Source organism: Schistocerca piceifrons, chromosome 1, assembly GCF_021461385.2.
Source record: "Schistocerca piceifrons isolate TAMUIC-IGC-003096 chromosome 1, iqSchPice1.1, whole genome shotgun sequence".
Classification (NCBI taxonomy): Eukaryota; Metazoa; Arthropoda; class Insecta; order Orthoptera; family Acrididae; genus Schistocerca; species Schistocerca piceifrons.
Genome location: NC_060138.1, coordinates 148,037,381 through 148,053,288, shown reverse-complemented (window position 1 = coordinate 148,053,288; position 15,908 = coordinate 148,037,381). Strand labels below are relative to the sequence as shown.

The window sequence follows — 15,908 nt, the reverse complement described above, 5'->3', positions numbered from 1 at the left end:
ATACCTTCTCAGATATCATTTGTATATCAGAACTTCATATACTTGGAAATAATTATTAATATTTCCTCTGGAGCAATATTTCACACCAGATTCATCATGAGGAACACTTTGCAACCCACAATAGTGGCATTTTATGTCAAATTTAATGTTTCATTCAATACATTAAACCACTATATATATAGAGGGAAACATTCCAAGGAGTCATTCCAATCCCGGGAACGGAAAGACTTACCTTAGGAGGAAAAAAGGACAGGTATACACTCGCACACACACACATATCCATCCGCACATACACAGACACAAGCAGACATTTGTAAAGGCAAAGAGTTTGGGCAGAGATGTCAGTCGAGGCGGAAGTACAGAGGCAAAGATGTTGTTGAAAGACAGGTGAGGTATGAGCGGCGGCAACTTGAAATTAGCGGAGGTTGAGGCCTGGCGGATAACGAGAACAGAGGATATACTGAAGGGCAAGTTCCCATCTCCGGAGTTCTGACAGGTTGGTGTTAGTGGGAAGTATCCAGATAACCCGGACGGTGTAACACTGTGCCAAGATGTGCTGGCTGTGCACCAAGGCATGTTTAGTCACAGGGTGATCCTCATTACCAACAAACACTGTCTGCCTGTGTCCATTCATGCGAATGGACAGTTTGTTGCTGGTCATTCCCACATAGAAAGCTTCACAGTGTAGGCAGGTCGTTGGTAAATCACGTGGGTGCTTTCACACGTGGCTCTGCCTTTGATCGTGTACACCTTCCGCGTTACAGGACTAGAGTAGGTGGTGGTGGGAGGGTGCATTGGACAGATTTTACACCGGGGCGGGGCCGGTTACAAGGGTAGGAGCCAGAGGGTAAGGAAGGTGGTTTGGGGATTTCATAGGGATGAACTAAGAGGTTACGAAGGTTAGGTGGACGGCGAAAAGACACTCTTGGTGGAGTGGGGAGGATTTCATGAAGGATGGATCTCATTTCAGGGCAGGATTTGAGGAAGTTGTATCCCTGCTGGAGAGCCACATTCAGAGTCTGATCCAGTCCCGGAAAGTATCCTGTCACAAGTGGGGCACTTTTGTGGTTCTTCTGTGGGAGGTTCTGGGTTTGAGGGGACGAGGAAGTGGCTCTGGTTATTTGCTTCTGTACCAGGTCGGGAGGGTAGTTGCAGGATGTGAAAGCTGTTTTCAGGTTGTTGGTGTAATGGTTTAGGGATTCCGGACTGGAGCAGATTCGTTTGCCACGAAGACGTAGGCTGTAGGGAAGGGACTGTTTGATGTGGAATGGGTGGCAGCTGTCATAATGGAGGTACTGTTGCTTGTTGGTGGGTTTGATGTGGACGGACGTGTGAAGCTGGCCATTGGACAGATGGAGGTCAACGTCAAGGAAAGTGGCATGGGATTTGGAGTAGGACCAGGTGAATCTGATGGAACCAAAGGAGTTGAGGTTGGAGGGGAAATTCTGGAGTTCTTCTTCACTGTGAGTCCATATCATGAAGATGTCATCAATAAACCTGTACCAAACTTTGGGTTGGCAGGCCTGGGTAACCAAGAAGGCTTCCTCTAAGCGACCCATGAATAGGTTGGCGTACGAGGGGGCCATCCTGGTACCCATGGCTGTTCCCTTTAATTGTTGGTATGTCTGGCCTTCAAAAGTGAAGAAGTTGTGGGTCAGGATGAAGCTGGCTAAGGTAATGAGGAAAGAGGTTTTAGGTAGGGTGGCAGGTGATCGACGTGAAAGGAAGTGCTCCATCGCAGCGAGGCCCTGGACGTGTGGAATATTTGGGTATAAGGAAGTGGCATCAATGGTTACAAGGATGGTTTCTGGGGGTAATAGATTGGGTAAGGATTCCAGGCGTTCGAGAAAGTGGTTGGTGTCTTTGATGAAGGATGGGAGACTGCATGTAATGGGTCGAAGGTGTTGATCTATGTAGGCAGAGATACGTTCTGTGGGGGCTTGGTAACCAGCTACAATGGGGCGGCCGGGATGATTGGGTTTGTGAATTTTAGGAAGAAGGTAGAAGGTAGGGGTGCGGGGTGTCGGTGGGGTCAGGAGGTTGATGGAGTCAGGTGAAAGGTTTTGTAGGGGGCCTAAGGTTCTGAGGATTCCTTGAAGCTCCGCCTGGACCTCAGGAATGGGATTACCTTGGCAAACTTTGTATGTGGTGTTATCTGAAAGCTGACGCAGTCCCTCAGCCACATACTCCCAACGATCAAGTACCACGGTCGTGGAACCCTTGTCCGCCGGAAGAATGACGATGGATCGGTCAGCCTTCAGATCACGGATAGCTTGGGCTCCAGCAGTGGTGATGTTGGGAGTAGGATTAAGGTTTTTTAAGAAGGATTGAGAAGCAAGGCTGGAAGTCAGAAATTCCTGGAAGGTTTGGAGAGGGTGATTTTGAGGAAGAGGAGGTGGGTACCGCTGTGACGGAGGACAGAACTGTTCCAGGCAGGGTTCAATTTGGATAGTGTCTTGGGGAGTTGGATCATTAGGAGTAGGATTAGGATCATTTTTCTTTGTGGCAAAGTGATATTTACAGCAGAGAGTACAAGTGTAGGACAGTAAATCTTTGACGAGGGCTGTTTGGTTGAATCTGGGAGTGGGGCTGAAGCCTTTGGATAGGACAGAGGTTTCGGATTGGGAGAGAGGTTTGGAGGAAAGGTTAACTACTGAATTGGGGTGTTGTGGTTCCAGATTGCGTTGATTGGAATTTTGAGGTTTTGGAGGGAGTGGAGCTGGAAGTGGGAGATTGAGTAGATGGGAGAGACTGGGTTTGTGTGCAATGAGAGGAGGTTGAGGTTTGCTGGAAAGATTGTGAAGGGTGAGTGAGTTGCCTTTCCGGAGGTGGGAAACCAGGAGATTGGATAATTTTTTGAGGTGGAGGGTGGCATGCTGTTCTAATTTGCGGTTGGCCTGTAGGAGGATGCTTTGAACAGCCGGTGTGGATGCGGGAGAGGAAAGATTGAAGACTTTTATTAAGGATAGGAGTTGACGGGTGTGTTCATTGGCTGAGTTGATGTGTAGGTGAAGGATTAGGTAGGTGAGGGCAACGGATTGTTCAGTTTGGAACTGGTATAGGGACTGATGGAAAGAAGGGTTGCAGCCAGAGATGGGAACTTTAAGTGTGAGGCCTTTGGGGGTAATGCCAAATGTCAGACAAATGTCATAGATGATGTGACTTACCAAACGAAAGTGCTGGCAGGTCGATAGACACATAAACATACACACAAAATTCAAGCTTTCGCAACCAACCGTTGCTTCGTCAGGAAAGAGGGAAGGAGAGGGAAAGACGAAAGGATGTGGGTTTTAAGGGAGAGGGTAAGGAGTCATTCCAATACCGGGAGCGGAAAGACTTACCTTAGGGGGAAAAAAGGACAGGTATACACTCGCGCGCGCGCGCGCGCACACACACACACATCCATCCGCACATACACAGACACAAGCAGGGAAACATTCCACGCGGGAAAAATATATTTAAAAACAATGATGATGATGATGATGATGATGATGATATATTTAAAAACAAAGATGATGTGACTTACCATGTCTGCTTGTGTCTGTATATGTGTGGATGGATATGTGTGTGTGTGCGAGTGTATACCCACCCTTTTTTCCCCCTAAGGTAAGTCTTTCCGCTCCCGGGATTGGAATGACTCCTTACCCTCTCCTTTAAAAACCACATCCTTTCATCTTTCCCTCTCCTTCCCTCTTTCCTGACTAAGCAACTGTGGGTTGCGAAAGCTAGAATTTTGTGTGTATATTTGTGTTTGTTTGTGTGTCTATCGACGTGCCAGCGCTTTCGTTTGGTAAGTCACATCATCTTTGTGTGTGTGTGTGTGTGTGTGTGTGTGTGTGTGTGTGTGTCTATATATATATATATATATATATATATATATATATATATATATATATATATTAAGACATAAAGCACATTTTGCGTGCAGATTTCAATATTGTTTTGACTGATTTTCCAAGAGGTAGTAGATAATATCTCCATAGTAAATTCTTTAGATTATTAGTAATATTTTGTTAGACTGTAGCCCCCAAACATTAGCACGGTGAGCAAATCAAAGAAGAATCACATCCAAGGCAATTAACAAAATATTGTGATCTGAGTCCACCTGCAATGCAGATGCTTAAAGCTGATATCAAAGGGCACACTTGGCTATAAGTCTACCCTACTGAGAACTTGGAGGCCAAGTGGTATAAACTACCTGATTACCTTGGCATTACCTTGGTACTCGTGTGTCACAGTCTTGTGTAGACAGGAAAAGACATCTCTAGTAGAAAATCGACGTAATTTTATTGTATGTTATAGCATACAAATCACAAAATAAAATTTCATGAGAGGTGTCTGTGGACTAAGAAGTGCTATTCTCACTAGCTAGATGGCCAGAAATGAACTAAACGCGTGAAAATGCCATACACATATCCTCCCTCTGCCCTCCTCCCAGTCTTTCCATTTCTTTCAATGCCATCAAGAGATCCATTCACTTCTGAAAATTTCCAGGAAGTTCTGATGTGTTCTTTTTGACTGAAGTTGTACAGAAATGCCACTGGGAATGTTGCCATTCAGCCGAGTGCACCTGAATACTGTGGTCATTTTTGATGACCACAAAAACTAAGGATTATGCACTAATTCTAGTTGCTTCCAGTTATTTTTACATGTAGTCCATTTCCAATCCACCAAAACCCAAAAGTTAATGTAATTTAATGACTTTAAAAAAGAAGCAGTAGCAGGAGAACACGAAGTTCTCATCCCATCCGGTAAGCCTCTTATGATCCGGGCCTCTGGGTGACCGTGTGAACTCTACCCATTTCCATTTCCTTCACATCACCAATCCTTTTCCATCACCCATCTTCCATCTCCTCCAACTGTTCTCTAGAAGGAGCCACTGCCTTCGAAAGTGGGCAAATTTCAATATCTTTAAGTGTGTGTTCTCCTGCCACTGCTTGGCGAGTAGAATGTTTTTAACTATCCAGTTACATTATGTTTTCTTTGATACAGAACCCAGAAGGTGTCTCAAATGCTTCCCTCATCTGCCCCTGCCCCTGGTATGTTAGTCACTACATGACCAGCAAGTTTTCTTGAAATGGCTCCAAATGTTACTGAAGTAGGCTTATTTTCAAATACCATCTCTTTCTCATTTGCTGCCCCACTTCACTCGCACATGTGCTGCCCCGGTTCACTTGTACGTGCGCGCATGCGTGCAGTGGCGGGGGGGGGGGGAGATAGGCATAGGCGTTTGTTTGTGTAGTTTTTGTTAGCTCACCCTTGTCTTAACTCCAAATAATACTAGTGGTGCAACAAAAGCTGAAGCATGACCTCACAATACATGCTGTAGAAGAACGTTGATAGTAAAAATTGTTAATTACGTCATCTACATTATTTCAAGACAGAATTTTCCACATCATTTTAGTGATATTAACACTCTGTCTCTTTCTTAAATTCTCTGTTAACTGTAACATTCATGTCTGTCAGAAATTGTTTCTAATTTCCTTTTAGATGGTATTCGTTGTAGGTAGCAACTTGACATATCATTATCATTAATTATTCATTTAATCATCATTAGTAAATTACCCCACATCATTGTAATCATCATTAACGGTTTACTCCAAGTATTAACTATTCACCATTGTCACTAGATCAGCACACATGCAATTATCACATTATATTCCATCTTGTCAGTGATCAGCCTTTCAGTTATTCCCACAAATTACGTCCACCACTTCTCCTCTTCCTTATTTAATACATCAGAGTATGAATGAAATAACAATATTATCAGAAGGTAAGTTGCTACTCACCATATAGCGAAGATGCTGAGTCGCAGTCAACTGAAACCATACAACTCTTGTGTGGCTGCCACTGGTGGCAGTACTCATAACATCTGATACCAGCCTCAGAATTATGAATAGACAGGCCTGGTGTGTTGTCTGTGACAAATGACACAACAAAACTAACAGCAGATAAAGCAAATGCCAGACTGAGATTCATTGGAAGAATGCTCAGGAAATGTACTCCACCCACAAAGGAGGTAGCCTACAAAACCCTTTTTCAACCAATACTTGAATATTGTTCATCAACCTAATGTCTGTACCAGATAGGATTGATAGAGGAAATAGAGAAGATCCAAAGAAGAGCAGCGCATTTCATTAAAAGTTCATTTAGTTAGCACAAAAGTATCATGGAGATGCTCAGCCAACTCCAGTGCCAAACACAACAAGAAAGGCATTCTGCATCACTGTGTGGGTTACTGTTAAAAGTTCTGAGAGGGTATGTTCCTAGAAGAGCTAACCAATATATTGGTTCCTCCTGTGAAGCATTTGTGAGCAAGTGGGAAACAGGAAGTGACTGTGGTACATAAATCACCCTATGCCACACACCACAATGTAACCTGCAGAGTATTGATGTAGATAGAAAATGCAAAGCTTTTCTATCCTAAATTTTGTAAAATAAATCTCTTGAACAATTAAAATTGAAATTGTAAATTTTCATGGGGAATAAATAATAGTTCTAATTCCCTTTGATACTAGGACTAGAACCCTAAAGCTTTATCATCAGAAGGAAAAGCATTTCAAGTAGTACTGAATAATAGCAAATGAAACAATGGAAAATCCAGGATGGAATGTAACAATATTAGGAAAAGAAAAGTTGCTACCCACCATATAGCGGAGATGCTGAGTCACAGATAGGCACAACAGAAAGACAGTCACAAATAAAGCATCCAGCCGGTAGGGCCTTTGTCAAAAATAGATCACACACACACACACACACACACACACACACACACACACACTCACTCTTACTCACACTCACTAATGCATTTCACACCCACGACTGCAGTCTCAGGTAAGGGAAGCCTCAGTGTGATAACTGTTTACATCTTGAATGACTGAGTATGTCATTTTATAAGACTTGAACTAAATTTCTGTTTAAGTATTTCCTATTGTAAATTATGGGTTATGTTAAAATTGTAAGTTGAAAATTTAGCCATGACGATAAATACAAATATAACTACACAGTAAAATGTTGTTTATAGTGTTGAGTTAGAATTATGTATCTTGTTAACCAATAGTGAAACCTCTATTTGTCACATTAAAAGGTATATGTCAGCATGTGTTCCTTCTGTCTCATAACTACAGTAAAACTTGGGGGGGACGGACAAAGTTATAGAGAGAGAGGCAACCACAACTATACACCCGTGTCTCTCAGCAAAATCAATTACGTCCTCAAAAAGCATCAAGTAACAGCTGTCTTCTGCTTGCCCAATAAAACACAGGACTTACTAGGGTGTGTTAGAGATGACATTGGTTTATGAGAGGCAAGGGTACAGCCAATTCTTTGCCTTTATGGAATAACGTATAGTGGGTAAACAGTATACGCCATCAAAGATTGCTGCCGAGAATACCAGCACTGCACTGGGCTAAGTATCCTGCCATGTTGCCAGTCACAGAGCACTGTTCGTCTGAGACACACATGAGGAAAACTAGTGCACCAGGGTTTTAGCACAAACATCAGAATACTGGGACACCATCATTTCAGAGGTCATCCAAATTGGACCAAATACAGTCCTATTCTGTGGGACTGAAGCTATACCCTCAGCAAGGGTTGGGAACCTGTACTGAGTCTAATACAATGAGCTGGTACTCAGGGTGGGTGGAGTTACTACATCCATGGTGCCACAGCTTGGATGCCCAGGCAGCCAGACACCAGTCCAGCTGCCTCAACAGTCGCTGATGCACACCCTCGGGTGCAGGCCACGTATAGTGCAACCAATGGGAGATGAAGGGGAGAGGACATAAGTTGGCTGTGTAGTCTCAGTAGGACAGTGCATCTGACTCTGCCGATGTGTCTGCTTGCCAAAATATTTTCCCTGCCAGACGTAGTGAACCAGTATAACAACTGTGGACTATTTGATCAGTTTGTAAGACTCTTTACTTATATTGCCCAGATGTTTTATTGCTATGCTGTTCATCTAAATCTGGTTTAAAATTTAAAGGAAAAATATAACCAAGTGCTGGCTGTATACAGAAGGTTCAGATCAAACAATGAAATTCTGGAATGGAATAACAATAACATGAAATCGCTTCTCACCACATAGATGAGGCCTGAGCAACAGAAATGGCACATTGAAAGACAGTGTTCTTCCTGTGTGTTTGTCTGCTGCTAAGTGTCTCCTCTTTGAGTGGGGCAGCATTTTATACTGAAGGTTTGGGCTCATGTTTCAGTGTAGCATTGTTTCTAGTTCCGCAGTGTTTTAAAACCATATTGGTATCTATGACAGGGCAATAATAATTGTAATATTGAGTAAAAGTTTTGTATTTGTTGTCGGACCCTTTCACCTGATAAAGTTTCTCTTTTCTACATCTACATTTCTACATCTACATTTATACTCCGCAAGCCACCCAAAGGTGTGTGGCGGAGGGCATTTTACGTGCCACTGTCATTACCTCCCTTTCCTGTTCCAGTCGCGTATGGTTCGCGGGAAGAACGACTGTCTGAAAGCCTCCGTGCGCGCTCTAATCTCTCTAATTTTACATTCGTGATCTCCTTGGGAGGTATAAGTAGGGGGAAGCAATATATTTGATACCTCATCCAGAAACGCACCCTCTCGAAACCTGGCGAGCAATCTACACCGCGATGCAGAGCGCCTCTCTTGCAGAGTCTGCCACTTGAGTTTATTAAACATCTCCGTAACGCTATCACGGTTACCTAATAACCCTGTAACGAAATGCACCGCTCTTCTTTGGATCTTCTCTATCTCCTCCGTCAAACCGATCTGGTATGGATCCCACACTGATGAGCAATACTCAAGTATAGGTCGAACGAGAGTTTTGTAAGCCACCTCCTTTGTTGATGGACTACATTTTCTAAGCACTCTCCCAATGAATCTCAACCTGGTACCCGCCTTACCAACAATTAATTTTATATGATCATTCCACTTCAAATCGTTCCGCACGCATACTCCCAGATATTTTACAGAAGTAACTGCTACCAGTGTTTGTTCCGCTATCATATAATCATACAATAAAGGATCCTTCTTTCTATGTATTCGCAATACATTACATTTGTCTATGTTAAGGGACAGTTGCCACTCCCTGCACCAAGTGCCTATCTGCTGCAGATCTTCCTGCATTTCGCTACAATTTTCTAATGCTGCAATTTCTCTGTATACTACAGCATCATCCGCAAAAAGCCGCATGGAACTTCCGACACTATCTACTAGGTCATTTATATATATTGTGAAAAGCAATGGTCCCATAACACTCCCCTGTGGCACGCCAGAGGTTACTTTAACATCTGTAGACGTCTCTCCATTGATAACAACATGCTGTGTTCTGTTTGCTAAAAACTCTTCAATCCAGCCACACAGCTGGTCTGATATTCCGTAGGCTCTTACTTTGTTTATCAGGCGACAGTGCGGAACTGTATCGAACGCCTTCCGGAAGTCAAGAAAAAATAGCATCTACCTGGGAGCCTGTATCTAATATTTTCTGGGTCTCATGAACAAATAAAGCGAGTTGGGTCTCACACGATCGCTGTTTCCGGAATCCATGTTGATTCCTACATAGTAGATTCTGGGTTTCCAGAAACGACATGATACTCGAGCAAAAAACATGTTCTAAAATTCTACAACAGATCGACGTCAGAGATATAGGTCTATAGTTTTGCGCAACTGCTTGACGACCGTTCTTGAAGACTGGGACTACCTGTGCTCTTTTCCAATCATTTGGAACCCTCCGTTCCTCTAGAGACTTGCGGTACACGGCTGTTAGAAGGGGGGCAAGTTCTTTCGCGTACTCTGTGTAGAATCGAATTGGTATCCCGTCAGGTCCAGTGGACTTTCCTCTATTGAGTGATTCCAGTTACTTTTCTATTCCTTGGACACTTATTTCGATGTCAGCCATTTTTTCGTTTGTGCGAGGATTTAGAGAAGGAATTGCAGTGCGGTCTTCCTCTGTGAAACAGCTTTGGAAAAAGGTGTTTAGTATTTCAGCTTTACGCGCGTCATCCTCTGTTTCAATGCCATCATCATCCCGGAGTGTCTGGATATGCTGTTTCGAGCCACTTACTGATTTAACGTAAGACCAGAACTTCCTAGGATTTTCTGTCAAGTCGGTACATAGAATTTTACTTTCGAATTCACTGAACGCTTCACGTATAGCCCTCCTTACGCTAACTTTGACATTGTTTAGCTTCTGTTTGTCTGAGAGGTTTTGGCTGCGTTTAAACTTGGAGTGAAGCTCTCTTTGCTTTCGCAGTAGTTTCCTAACTTTGTTGTTGTACCACGGTGGGTTTTTCCCGTCCCTCACAGTTTTACTCGGCACGTACCTGTCTAAAACGCATTTTACAATTGCCTTGAACTTTTTCCATAAACACTCAACATTGTCAGTGTCGGAACAGATATTTTCGTTTTGATCTGTTAGGTAGTCTGAAATCTGCCTTCTATTACTCTTGCTAAACAGATAAACCTTCCTCCCTTTTTTTATATTCCTATTAACTTCCATATTCAGGGATGCTGCAACGGCCTTATGATCACTGATTCCCTGTTCTGCACTTAAAGAGTCGAAAAGTTCGGGTCTGTTTGTTATCAATAGGTCCAAGATGTTATCTCCACGAGTCGGTTCTCTGTTTAATTGCTCGAGGTAATTTTCGGATAGTGCACTCAGTATAATGTCACTCAATGCTCTGTCCCTACCACCCGTCCTAAACATCTGAGTGTCCCAGTCTATATCTGGTAAATTGAAATCTCCACCTAAGACTATAACATGCTGAGAAAATTTATGTGAAATGTATTCCAAATTTTCTCTCAGTTGTTCTGCCACTAAAGCTGCTGAGTCGGGAGGTCGGTAAAAGGAGCCAATTATTAACCTAGCTCGGTTGTTGAGTGTAGCCTCCACCCATAATAATTCTTATTTTTATAGGTGGTAGTTAATTGTATTCATAGTTTGTTTCTGTTGAACAATTGTTGTTATTTTTGGCATAGCTGAATTTAGGTACTATACGACGAGTAGTTTGATTAATTAAAATGAATCGTTATATTTGAGATTTCTGTTGATTGTTGCATGATCTATTCCAGTGAGGTTTGCATCAATTTCTCTGGTGCTGTAATGGCCAGGGGGATGGCAATGGCTACTGGTTGGTGGGAGTCATCTGAGACGTTGTCAGTAGGTGCTTGAGCTGAACCTGGGACATTGTGGGCTGTTTTGATTGCTTGGAAGACAGAAGTGATATTGTGGGTAATTGCAGAGAAACAAAATGTGAACACAAACTGTTCTTTATTAATCCATTAAACTTGAATAGGCATTTGTGTGCGCTCTTGTCTCTGGTTGGCTCGTAATATCCCCATGAGTAGTGATGGCTAAGGTAGATACAATGTGTGGTGTACACACACTATCCAGGTGGTATTGCTGGTACATCTGGAGCTAAGTCAACAGCAGTGGCCGAGCACTGGACTTGGCCTTGTTGCAACAAAGGGCATGGCAGTGACTTCTTTTAACTCTGCAATAAGTTGTGGTATCACAGTGATATGTCGTGGCATTGCTTTAAGTCAGACTGTGAGCAGAAAGGGGCAGCTGGCAGATAACAGTGACCTAGACGCAGAGCTGAGTGGTTTTCTGTTTGTGCCTTGGCCATGAGGCGGCAGCATGTACATCAGTGAGCAGTCTCATTGAACTGGTATTGGAATGTTGGCTGTGTCATAGTTAGGATGGTGCTCCAAAGTTATGGCAGTAGAACTTGTGGAAACAAACTGATACCCAGCAGGCGCTGTGCATAGCCCTGCCAGGTCGATCATGACCCACTCTCCTTTGTGGGAGTTCAGATGCAGCTGTCTGGTGATAAATATTGCTGCTGCATTCCTTCATTCTGTTGAACCCTCTGGCTGACACAGAAACTTTGCAAAAGTCTGTGTTCCAGTCTCGGCTAATCCCGGGCGGCAGTATGTTGAAACATGGAAGTGACCAGCCTCTTGCTGAAGGTGCAGAATTGGCAAGTAAATGACTCAACTGAAGCAGTCAGTGTCTGGAATTAACTGCTGTGGATACATCTCTATTCCCTATCTGTGTCCTATACTGCTACAGTTTCTCCCTCCTTAGGAAAATCCAACCCCTTTACTTCTACTTGAGAGTGTAGCTGTAACAGAGAAATGATAGACACATCATTGTTTCAATGCTTTACGTACACCTGCCTCAATTCACAGTAAGCACATCTTGCATAACTTCTGTCTTTGCATGTGCTTCTTCCCTTTTCTCTGTTTCACTAAAAGCACTGTGGCTGAGTTATAGGTAGCCATAGCGTCATCCCACATTGTGGAAAGAGGATGGGGAATGTAAGAAAGGCATTGTAACAGTGTGATCTCACTATTCTTCCCACTTAATATTTGTACACTAAAATTCACATTTCCCGCACTCTAATATTACATATATGATATACTCGTATTAATCTAAATCAAATTCTCATATGTTACATATATGATATACAGGGTGTATACGACCCGGGAGATCCGGGAAAAACCCAGGAATTTTTTCATCTGGGAGAAAACCGGGAAAAACCCGGGAATTTTTTAGAATACTGGGAAGTTTTCATTGTTTTAGTTTTCAGTTAAATTTTTGTAACTTTGACTGATAAGAACCAATACTCTAACGAAGAATAGTACTGTATATCGCTACTGCAGAATAATACTGCGTCAATAAAACACGAATGAGAGGGAAAAAAAAAAAAAAAAAAAAAAAGAATATAAAACTTAAGTTGCAAAGGAAATGCACCATGGACAACAACAAAACGCAGTCCTCATACAAGCTTCTGCCAACAGCAAGATGTGTCAAAGCATTTAGGTAGACTATGCAATGTTTCCATAACAACAAATTGCCTCCGATGAGCGTGACATCACAACTGTTTACCTTAGATTCGTTTGAGCGGTTGCGAGCGAGCTTATGTGCATGTGTGTGAGTAGCACCTTCTCCTGCTTCTGGCTGCAGAATTGTGACAGTTAGCCATATAAGCAATAGCAGCGAGCAGCCAGATGCTATCCGCAAAAATTTTACTGGTGCGCCTAAGCTGCCAGATTCGCCTATGCGAAACAGTCCCAGAACTAGGGGTAGGGAGCGAGGACGAACCGGGCATCAACCCAGGGCAGCAGTTTGAAGGGGGGGGGGGGGGCAAATTCGTATTATTGAGGAAAAAGACCTTGTTTCACAAAGCTCCTAGCATCCAGCGCACGTTGGTCTATCGATTACTCATATGATTTTCAGCACATCCCTGTTGGTTTTTTTTAACATTTTTGATCAAATTTTAAGTTGATTTCTGAATGAATCATAAGTTGATTTTTGAATGCGTGCATAGTGTACGTGATGTCTCTGCCAGGGAAATCCCCGCTGCATCTAGAAGTAAACTTTCCTGCAGACAAAAGAGGATGGGGCTATACAAGCTGAGCTAATAGAGCCGAACGGGTGAATGCCAATCACTGTTCGTGTGGTTCAGTGGGTTTACAAATGATCAAGATTGTTATAATTACTAGTGAATTCCCTAGATTCAGACTACCAGAGTGGAAATAAATGACTGACAGGAATAACAGGTAACAAGGATTATGTATTGTCTTCTCCGAGTATCCAAGGAAATGAAATTTTGACAGAAAATTTTTGGCCAGACCGCTACACTGCTAAGGGTCAGTTATACAGTCCCCAGCTAGCAGCCGCTAAAGTTCTATTCTGGGAGTCGCGCGGAAAACGCGTTGTACGGACACGTAATAATGCCTAACCAGAGAATAAATGCGGGATAACTTAACTGGTGATTGTGGCAGGGTTAGTGAAGTTAACCAGAGAATAAGTTTTGACACTGGCAGGAATAGTTACTGAGTTAGTGATGACAAGATCATTTGTTAGAACATGGAAGGAGAAGAAAAGGGGTCTTACACAAATTATGGAAGAATTGGCGATTCAAAATGTATATAAAGATTTCGTACTACTACTTTTCGATCTCGTGCTTCAGAAGCTAGAGAGTATGAATAAAGTGTGAAACTATTTCCTAACATAAAACTTTTTGCTTGTAGTATGCCTAATAGGCATTTGATATTGGTACTTCATGAATTATATTCTGTCGTCTTATAAAAATGACCGTTTATGCCGAAACAGTCTCGTTTATTTGGTGTGTGTAACAATTGCTGCAATATTAGCCAGGCCTATTTCGTTTTATCTAGCAGACAGTGACAAAATACACGTAATCAGATCGAGAAACCACACCAGTCTTGGGTACTACTTGTATTAACAGAGTTTCTAGTATTAGACAATGACATTTCGTTTTTTCATGTAGCAAAATGTTGAATTTTGACGAGGTACTAGATTCTTTCCCAGAAAGGAAAGTACGCCGTATAAAGCTGTGGCAAGATTAGAGAGCGAGAGAGAGAGAAAAAAATGCTAGTACTTAAGGATTGAAGAAATGTGTACTGTCTTGCTTGTCTCTTGTTTTTACTCGTTTTATGTATCCTATATTTAATTTTATGTCACAAAACAGCAAGTTGTTAGCTAACAGGCAGCAAAGACTGCAAATTTTCTGAAGCGTTCTTGTTCTTCTGGTTACAAATAATCCCATCCAGTATTAATTGCGAGATTTTTTTCTAAAGAGGGGCAGGATGTCGAACTGGCCGACTGGGAGCAGGAGAGGCACCACAAGACATTTTATTTCTACTTGCCTGAATATAGTTTGATGGCCCCTTTACAAAATTTTGCATGTTTGAATTCCACAGAGCAAAATACAGAGACGTGCGATGGAAGAATGCCGTGTGAAGAGGCGTGGCACTGCACTTCAGCACACTTAAGACCAAATAACACGTATTACGTTCCCTCGAACATATATGTTTTATGTATCAGACTCTTCAGAAAGATGTGAGCTACAAAATGAAGATAGTTTTGAAAAGTCGATTTTTTACATTTTTGGCTTCCTACCTCAAACGTTCGAGGGAGGGGAGTGTCACTATCTAATATTACCGCGGTTCGGAAATATTGTAGATCTGGACCTGATGCACAGAGCAATTTGAGTTGTAGTGGGGAGGTGGTAGTCTCCAAGTGACCCATGTTTACATTAAGTGATTTTGCTGTTTACTCTTTATTTATTGCTTTCACATCAAATGAAAACAAAATGGGTTTCTGTGGGCGGGAGCTATCAAGTGAATTGAAATACATTCACATAATTACGGAAGGGTGAAATATGTTATTAGTTTCAGATCATATTTTGTTTCTACCTTTCTGACAGTCAAGCGTTAATTGCCTTGCAGAACAGTGAAGTTATTTTTGTCGGTTTGTTAAAGAAATTTGACTATTATTAATCTTTTCTGCTGAGGCAGCCAATTTATTTGAAACGAAGTGTTTAATTCAGCACTATTGGCTAGTTTCAACTGTTCGCTGCATTTCAGGTTCACCTTTTCATCTTCTAGCACGTATGGCGTTATGCCATAATAAAGAACCAAACATGAGATAATACAGTACTGGCACTCCAAGAAAATTTACATCTGAATCTGGACATACGAATGAGCGCTTTAAGCCGAATTATGCATTTTAGTATGGTTCACAAAATTCCCATGTCTTGTTTCTTTTATGACATGATGTAAGATCTTTTAATGTTTTATACATACGAATGTACGGACTTCCTGCGTCATCGTAGCTGTGCAAGCGCGGCGATGCCCGTTATCTGGCGCTCTCTGGCAACTGCTGAAACGAATCTATTTCTAACAGGTCCCAGGAAAATATTCTGAATAGTTGTTTGAAGAGCATTACTTTCAAAGTAAATTTCCTATTTCGCAAGATGAGCTCTGTGCTCAAATGTCCGATGAATTTCTAAAATCACAGAGCGTTTACCTCTCATTCAAAAATCAGATCTTTGAGGATGACCATTTAGAATATTTTAGAGCCAAAAAGATCAGACATTTA

General features: G+C 42.2%; 1 protein-coding gene across 1 annotated transcript in view; it reads left to right on the top strand.

Moving 5' to 3' along the window:
• LOC124799883 overlaps positions 1-15,908 on the top strand; it is a 190,904-nt gene that overhangs the window by 80,184 nt on the left and 94,812 nt on the right. The gene's annotated exons all lie outside the window — the stretch shown is intronic.